At 47.8% G+C, this 9,007-nt stretch overlaps 1 pseudogene; it reads left to right on the forward strand.

The window, feature by feature from the left end:
• The first annotated feature begins 7,491 nt into the window (after positions 1-7,491).
• Positions 7,492-7,860, forward strand: LOC102847704 (annotated as a pseudogene).
• The last annotated feature ends 1,147 nt before the right edge of the window (positions 7,861-9,007 follow it).

Raw genomic sequence — 9,007 nt, forward strand, 5'->3', positions numbered from 1 at the left:
GCAACATGCCCAAAGTATGTCAGACGAAGCTTCAGAATCCTTGTCTCCAAGGAGCTTTCTGGCTTCACCCTCTCCAGGACAAACCTGTTTGTTCTCCTAGATGTCCATGGTATATTCAACACTCTTCTCCAGCACCACAGCTCAAAGGCGTCAATTCTCTTTAGCCTTAGAAATCTTTTAAATTATCTATCCTTCATCCCGCAGACAGCCAATAGAACAGCTATGTCTTAGATAAAGTGCAGGCAGAGTGCTCCTTGGAGACCAAGATGGCAAAGCTTCATCTCATATACTTTGGGCCTGTTGCTAGGAGAGGCTAGTCCTTGGAAAGGGACATCATGTTTGGAAAGATGAAGGGTCAGGAAAATAGAGGAAGATCCTCAATGAGGGGAGTTGACACAGCAACTACAGTGATGGGCTCAAGTGTGTCAGAGATAATGAGGTGGCAAAGAATAGGACAGAGTTCAGATCTGTTGTTCATCAGTCACTATGAGACATACTCGACTAAATAGCACCTAACAACCACAACAACAAACTGATACATAAAAGGACAATATAAATGGAACAAATAGTGAGGATTTTGAAATTTTCCCATATTAGAGTCCTGCTCTCCAAGTCACCTTCTGAGTCACAACCATCAATGTCTGTGACTTCCCGCACAGTGCCACCTCCTGATACTGCCCTTGGGACATGGCATTTCTTCAAAGACTGTTCTATTCTTGTGCCTGAAACCTTTCTTCCACACTGCTAAAAACCAGCCTGCAAATTTCAGTGCTGGTACTTTCTAAGTCTTGCTAGAAGGAGTCAAGGAGAGGTGTCAGCCAAAACTAGGATTCCCATTCCATTCCCAAACAATTTGCGGATTAGAATATTAATTGCCCGTGTGCCACCAGGAATAATAATCAAGTTCACACTTGTGCAGGAAGAGACAATCACATCTCAACAGCTGCGTTCACTTGTAAGATGCATCTCCATTTCAGAGATGCTAAAGCAGGATGTGAAATAAAAATGGGCAATCTCCTGAAAATCTGCTGGAAGGGGAGCTATGAATTACTTTCAACTAAATGGCAGTGAGTTGTTGTGGTGGTTTGCCTTGCCTTGCCTTGCCTTGCCTTGCCTTGCCTTGCCTTGCCTTGCCTTGCCTTGCCTTGCCTTGCCTTGCCTTGGTTTAAGTCAGACAGGAAAGGATGTGTGTGTGATTTGATAAAACAGGGCAGTAGGTAGAGAGAGCTTTGTAGTTCATAGACATGATGATGGAAAGACTTCTACTCCCTTACTTTGGACACATCATCTCATTTTCATTGTTGTTGAATCAGGACTAGAACCTCGAATGGGTTTCTGGAAGCGTGTAAATCATGTAGGTAGAGATTGCTCATCTTTCTCCCGAGGAGCAGCTGATAGATTCAAACAAGAGGCACTGCCTTTGGGCTAGCAGCCCAACTCACAGCCGGCTACCCCAAAGGACATCATGCTCGGCAGAAGGTCAGTAGAAAAGGGGGCGAGCCTCGATGAAATGGAGTGACAAAGGAGCCACAACAATGCAGAAACAAAACAGAAAATAGTGGCTGAAACACAGATAGCACTGATCATAACAATGACCCCAAGACTGGGAAATTTCTTCTTCTTCCGTCTCCATAACTTTTCAGTCTATAGGCAGAACAGGTTATCCGGGAGGCTGGGCTCTGGGAGGAGAAGTGTGGTGTCAGGATTGGTGGAAAATCTATCAACAGTCTGCGTTATGCAGATAACACAATCCTGCTTGCTGAAACTGAGGAGGACCTGAATCGCTTGCTGCAGAAGGTCAAGGACTGCAGTCTTCAATATGGATTGAAGCTCAACATCCAGAAAACAAAGATTCTTACCACTAGGTCAACTGGTAGCATCGTGATGAATGGTGAAGAGATTGAGATTGTTAACAGCTTTAGTTTGATTGGCTACACAATCAACACTCTTGGCACCAGCAGCCAGGAAATTAAAAGACATATTGCATTTGGGAAATCTGCTGTCAGAGACCTTTCCAAAGTACTGAAGAGCAACTATGTCAGTCTGGAGACTAAGGTGCCGCTGATATAGGCAATGGTCTTTGCAATTACTTTCTATGTATCAGAGAGCTGGAAAATGACTAGGGATGGAAGATAGCAGAACTGATGCCTTTGAGCTGTGGTGTTGGAGAAGAGTATTGAATATACTATGGAATGCTAAGAGAAGAACAAGTTCATCCTGGAGAGTGTGAAATCAGGCTATTCCTTGGAGACAAGGATTATGAAGCTTTGTCTGACATACTTTGGACATGTTGCCAGGAGGGACTAGTGCTTGGAGAGGGATATCATGCCTGGGAGGGTGGAGGGATAGCACAGGATAGAAAGACAAGACCCTGAATGAGATGGATTGATATAGTGACTGGGGTAATGAAGTTAGGTGTATCAGAAACAGCGAGATTAACACAGGATAGAGCAGGGTTTAAGGTTGTTGTTCATAGGGTTGCTATGAGTCACAAGCAACTCAATGGCACATAACAACAAAAACAATATACACAAGTTTGAGGACTAAGGTGCATCTGATTTAGGCCATGGTCTTTCTGATCACTTGGTTTTTCTGATCACTTGCTATGCATCTGAGAGCTGGACAGTTAGGGATGACAGAAGAAGAATTGATGCCTTTGAGCTGTGGTGTTGGAGAAGAACACTGAACATCCATGAACAGCCAAAGAACAAACAAGTATGTCTTGGAGAAGGTGCAGCTGGAGTGCTCTTTGGAGGCAAAGATGATGAGGCTTCGCCTCACATACTTCAGGCATGTTGCTAGAAGGGAGAGGGACATATACCTTGGAGAGGGACATGATGCTTGAAAGGGTGGAGGGTTGTCAAAGGAGAGGAAGGTGAACAGGCGAATTGACATGATGACTGCTTCAGTGGGCTCTTGTGTGTCAGGAAGTGTGAGGCTGGCACAGCAGGGTTCTTCTCTGTTGTTCACAGGGTCACTATGAGTCTTACTCGACTCAACAGCACCTAACAACCATCACCACCATCCTACGTAAGGTCTGCATGAGTTCGAGTAGGCTCAGTGGCAACTAAAAATAATAAAGTTTGCAGACCACTTGCCTATTCATTAACCATCTCATTCAGTGCTGAAAATGTCAGTGAAAGTCAGGATTTCTATCTGCACTTTATTGTGTGGATCCAGGGATACAAAATGTATGTGACTGTCTCTGGTCCAGGCAACTAGTAAGTGGCAGAGCCCCGATTCAAACTCAAGCTTCTGTTGAATCCATCATGTCTAAGGTGGCCATCTGGCCACCATAACCATCCAAAACAATCATTCCACCACCCAAATCTCACACGTGTCTTTCTCACTGGAATATTCCACTCATACAGGGAAGCCAACTCTGGGAAACAGAACTTCAACCGTACAGGAGCAAGGGAACAAGCTGACAGTAGGTGGTCCAGCTAGGGGATGAAAGGCCATAACTGTGAGATCTGGAGGTGCTTTGAAATCATCAGTGAGTAGGAGTTTGGAGAGAGAGACACAGTGGAGGGCTTTTGTGCAAGGTGAAGATTCGTGGATCCATTGGAACAATGATAGTAAGATTCTCTTTTCCTTTTCTAGGGGTTATTTGTTAGTGAAAGGAAGCCCATGTTCATCCTTAGAGCCAAATGGGCATTGCAAACACCAAACAGAAGGGGAAGAGATGGCCAGCCGCCTAGAGCTGGGACTGATTGGCACCAAGCAGAACAACTCCAGGGTTTCAATGAAGGAGAAGAGCAGTGTCTATGTGGACAAGGCCATAGACTGTGCAGGCTGTGTATTAAAGGGGTGATTTTCCTGAGGGCCAGAGGACCTGGAGGCGGTAAGGTTATGCAGGCTTTACCATTACTGACCTGGTATAACAATGCAAACAACTACAACACACAGCAGCATTCATTAGGCGTTCACATCCCACACCCACCTTCTCAGGTGTCCCAATCAAGCAAAGTGCAGGTAAACCACTAGGGGACGTTCTTCAGCCCTTGGTAGCTGCTGCGTCTCAGAAAGTCACTTGTTCTTCCCTCTTCTGCCTTCAAACACCCCTGCTTCCTCATGCGGCAGTTTGGAGACGTTCCCATCTGTTTCTGACGTTGCCAGCTGTCTGCCACACTCAGCGAGCAGGCCTTGCCCGGGGAGAGCTGCCTGCCTCCGGTTCTCCCTTATCTCCTGGGAGGGCGGATGCCACCCAAGAGTTACAGCCACTTTCAAAGACCAAGTGTCTTAGTCTCCCAGGGCTGCCGTGAGAAGCTACCACACCCAGGGGTGCTTTAAAGAACAGAAATATATTGTTGGGTATTTTTTTAAGAGGCTGGAAGTTCAAGTCAGGATCTCATCCATATTGATTCCTTTGGGAATCAACTGTTCCATTCCTTACACACACACACAAACACACACACAACCAGCTTTGTGACTATTGGCTTGAAGTCCCTTTGCTTATAGATGTATCTTCCAGTGTCATCTGTTCTCCTTGTGACTTTTACTCCATGTCTGTCCTCCACTCAAGAAGGATCTGGATTAGGGACCCATCAGACTGCAATATCATTTCCTTTAACATCAGCGGTAGCATCTGGAAGAAAGGGCTGGAGATTTGCTTCCAAAAGCCCCCAGTCACTGTAAACCTTGTGGAAGGTTCTATTCTGACACACAGGGGATCTCCAGGAGATGGAATCAATCCAACAGTAATTGGTTTGGTCATAATAGAAGCTCATTGCCCCTTAAGCAGTATCTCCTCCATCTGCAATCTTGGGAACCATTAATTTCTTCCCAGTCCCTGCATTTGCCTAATCTAACTATTTCATGCAAAGAGGATCATTCAGTACATTTCCTTCAGTGTCCGAATTGTCTCTCATCACTATGTTTTCCAGGTTCAGGTATGGTGGTGCATATGTCACAACATCATTCCTCTTTATACGAGAATAGCTATCTTTTTGCATGCATGGACCATTCAATCAATGATCTTGACCCACTTCCATGGGTTTGGCTAGCCTGCCCAGAGACCCGCCCTGGCAGCCCGAGACAGCTCCCTTTGGGGCACAGGACAGCTGGCTGTGCCACATCTGTGTTTACAATTGCAGCCAAACCGGTGGCTAAGGCTGCCTGGCCCTGGCAGTGTGCAGAGCCTGGTGGTCACCACTGGCTGTGAGGAGGGCCAGGTCAATGACAGTTAAGTGCATGCTTTGCTTAACTAAGCTCCTCACTGAGACCCACCCGATGGTCTGCTGTGCTCTGGAGCTTGGTCCGCTCTCTGGGTTCCAGGTGGCAGGGGGTAGCAGCTTCTGAGAGTACTCCTGGCAGAGACCGTTCACAGGGGACCCCGGCACTGTGATTGATCGAACCGTTCCTGCAAACAGATGCTGGCAATGCTCGGCTGTGGCTGTGCCTGCTGGATTGGTCTGACAGTAAATCTGTGCACTTCACTCAACTCTTCTCTGCCCCAGTTAAATGAAGCTTCAGGATAAAAGTACCGGGAGTACATATTCAGGGAGTGTCTACAAATACTACCCATGATAAACAAAGATAGGCCCCTTTGGAGAGCACTGAGTGCTCATCCTGGAGAAACCCTGGAGACCAATCCCTAGGGGAGGTCCCAAGCACATGTGCATATCAGCATGGCAGTCTGATCTGGCTGGTGATGCTCGCTTGTCCTATTGGTCAGGATAATGGCGATGCTCACCTATCCAGCTAGCCTGGGGCTCTGAGATCGAACCCTAGAAGGTATGAAAGCTCAGGACCAAAGAAGAAATAATGTCTGAGGCAAAGGAAGACAAAAAACAATCTGCAGGAGGCAGGAAAGGGTGTACAAATAATACTTGGAAAGGCAAACAGAAGTCTGGAGGGCTATCAACAAGACATAGTTTCTCCCACCACCACGAGGGGACCCCATCTTCACCAAGACCCAGCTCAGCTATTTCCCAGGTTTGTTCCAGGATCATCCTGGGCCTCCTTTTCCTCATCTGCAAACAGGGAATTTGAGCCAGCAGACCTCTAACATGCTCTCAGCATGTGTAACTGGGAGCCCCTTGAAAAGAATTAGTATTTTCTAGAAAAATCCATGAGTACATGGAGACAGGAAAAGGGAGAGAAAGTCCTTGTTGTTCATCTGAACTTCAATGGACTGGCCCCTCGTGGGCTGAGATTATGACCTTAGGGAGCCCCTGCTTGGTACATCCAATAGGAAGGTCTGAACAGAGAAGTTGCCTAAAGAGGTTGGCTCCGAAGGCAGAGGAAGAGTCCCCCTAGGGGTTGAGAGGGACTGAGGGACTCAGCAAAAGGGACAAGCAAGCCTGAGCTGGAGCAAAACCCTAACCACCAGTGATAATGACATCCCCCTCTATCACCAAGGGCACTCTGGTGGCTTAGTGGTAAGGAATGGTGCTGCCAATGCCAAGGTACATGGTTCAAATCCAACAGCTATTTGGCAGGAGAAAGATGGTCAATGTCTTCCTGTATGATTTATTGCCTCTGAAAACCCTCTGAGTGTCAGTTACGGGTTGGTTCCAACTCGAAGGCACAAAACAACAACACTCTACTACCAAGACCTCACACCCGCAGGGGCCCAGAGTAAGAAGGGCTGGTTGGGATGGACTGGCAGTGCTTCTAACCCAGAGGACTCAGAGTCCCCGACGGGCAAGCATGAGCTCAGGTGCCCCCTGCAGCCAGGGTGATGGGGCCTCAGGTCACAGACAACCAGTGTCTTTCATGCTCAGCCTGGGCCAACAGCAGCTGCTGCTACTGGTGATACATTTTTAATACTCTGGCCTCACTTTCAGGCATTTGACAAGGTGTTTGGAACCTGAGAAGCCGAAAATGCACTTTTTTCTTAAAAGCTGACTGGTACATTCCTTCTGATCTTACCCTACCAGAGGGTTCTCAAGGTCGTCAGGCAAGCAGCTCTCGCCTCCCCTCTGCACCTGCCCACCCGCGCCTGCTCATTCCCTCTTGAGAGCCAGCGCTGGGCTGCAGGGGGCTGACCTGCGGTGTCTGGGGAAGAGGCAGGCTGGCTTGTCTTTGCGGTTCCTGGCTGCACATTCTCCTGTCTCGCCCTGCCCCCTGGTGCCAGGATCAGGCTCCTACATTCTGGTGACAAGAAGGCCAAGCTAAGGGCTCTCTGGCAGTCATTCACCAACTCAGCCAAAATCCTTCCTTCTGCCTCTGGGGCCTAGCCCTTTCCACACAGGGCAGATAGCGCCTTCAATAGCCCTCAAGGTGCTGACATGTGCAGGGCCATCTAGACTCAAATCCTGAGGCAACCACCTCCTTGGCGTGTAATCTCAGGCAGGTTACATATTTTCTGCACCCTCAGCTTCCCCAGGAGTAGGATGAAATCAACAAGAGGCCCCGCCTCGGGTGGCTGGCCTGAGAATCAGATGAGATTGTCCATGGAAGAGGCTTGGAACGTCATCAGGCATAAGGAGCTCTCAAAAAAAAAAGAAAAAAGACTCACTGCGCAGGCACATAAACTAAACCAAGATGGCGGCCCCCATGGATCTGGAGTTGAAGAAGCCCTTTACAGAGCTTCAAGCCAAAGCTATTGACACGCAACAGAAAGTGAAGCTTGCAGACATACAGATTGAACAGCTAACCAGACCAAAAAAACATGCACATCTTACAGATACAGAGATCATGACTTTGGTGGATGAAACTAACATGTATGAAGGTGTAGGAAGAATGTTTATTCTTCAGTCAAAGGAGGTAATTCACAACCAGCTGTTAGAAAAACAGAAACTAGCAGAAGAAAAAATTAAAGAACTGGAACAGAAGAAATCCTACCTTGAACGGAGTGTGAAGGAGGCCGGGGACAACGTCCGGGAGATGCTGATGGCACACAGGGCCCAGTAGGCGGCCTTGAGGAGAAAACCCCCCACGGTACCCTTCCCCCTCCTGGCAAGGGTAGGTTCCTGTGGAAGGAGAGCCTCTGCTCTGCCCTGGTGGACACCAGCCAGTTGACCTCATCACTGCACTCTTTGTACATGGCCCTGAGTTCCTCACAGATCCCAGCCCTCTATTTCTGACCCTAGCTCCTCCGCAGGACACTGCTCTATCCTGGGGATACAGAGTGAGCTCCTAGGAGAGGGGAGGCAGGAGCCATGCAGGCAGAACTTGCCTGAGCCCACTCCTGGCACCATGCTGGCCAGATCAATAAAGGCATCTGCCCCACTCTGCTGTCTGCCTTGCTTGAGGTTGTGAACAGAGACCTGAGAAGCCATGGCCAGCTTTGTGCCTCAGCTCCTCCAGTCCATCTCCTTGGCCGGGGCCCGATCCCTTGCTTGGAAGCCAGCCCTTTCTTGGCAATTAGGATCTTGCCCATTTCCCCTTCTGGTTGTTTTAATTCTCAACTTTTAAGCTTCCATGTATATACAGGGATGATGACGGCCAGGGTAAAACTGCATATAAATGAAAAGGAAGGTCTGTCTAAAGATTCCTTCTCCTGCTGTTTTCCAGACATTCCAAAAGAAAATCCCATAATAAAGTAGCAGTACCTCCAAGGATGTCTCCCTTAGGCCAGTATCATGAGGCGTGGACATCATGAGTCTGTCATCTCCTGGGCCTGGGGGCAGTGCTGTGCCGAGCTGGCTTGTGCTGCTCACAAGAGCCAGCGAGCACGTTTTCAGAAATTTTGTTGCAAGCCAGCTGTTAAAATGCAGCCAATTATTATGTAAATTTACAATGAAATTATATTAAAGACAAGGATAATTTTTTTTAAAAAAAAAAAAAAGTGAATTTCATGAAACTCACCACTATCAGAGTTCCTGGATGGCACTGGCCATTAATGAATGCACTCATTTGTTAACAGAAAGGCTAGACGTTTGAGTTCACCCAGAAGTACCTCAGAAGAAAGGCCTGACAATCTAGCGCTGGAAAATCTAGCCATCTGAGAACCCTGTGGAGCACAGTTTTTCTGTGACACACACAGGGTCATCAAGAGCCAGAGTCTACTTGACAGCAACTCTGTGTGTATGTGTGTTAGAGAAAGACAGAGAGAGGG

Source organism: Elephantulus edwardii, unplaced genomic scaffold (assembly GCF_000299155.1).
Source record: "Elephantulus edwardii isolate Elephantulus edwardi_28Jun2011 unplaced genomic scaffold, EleEdw1.0 scaffold00045, whole genome shotgun sequence".
Taxonomy (NCBI): Eukaryota; Metazoa; Chordata; class Mammalia; order Macroscelidea; family Macroscelididae; genus Elephantulus; species Elephantulus edwardii.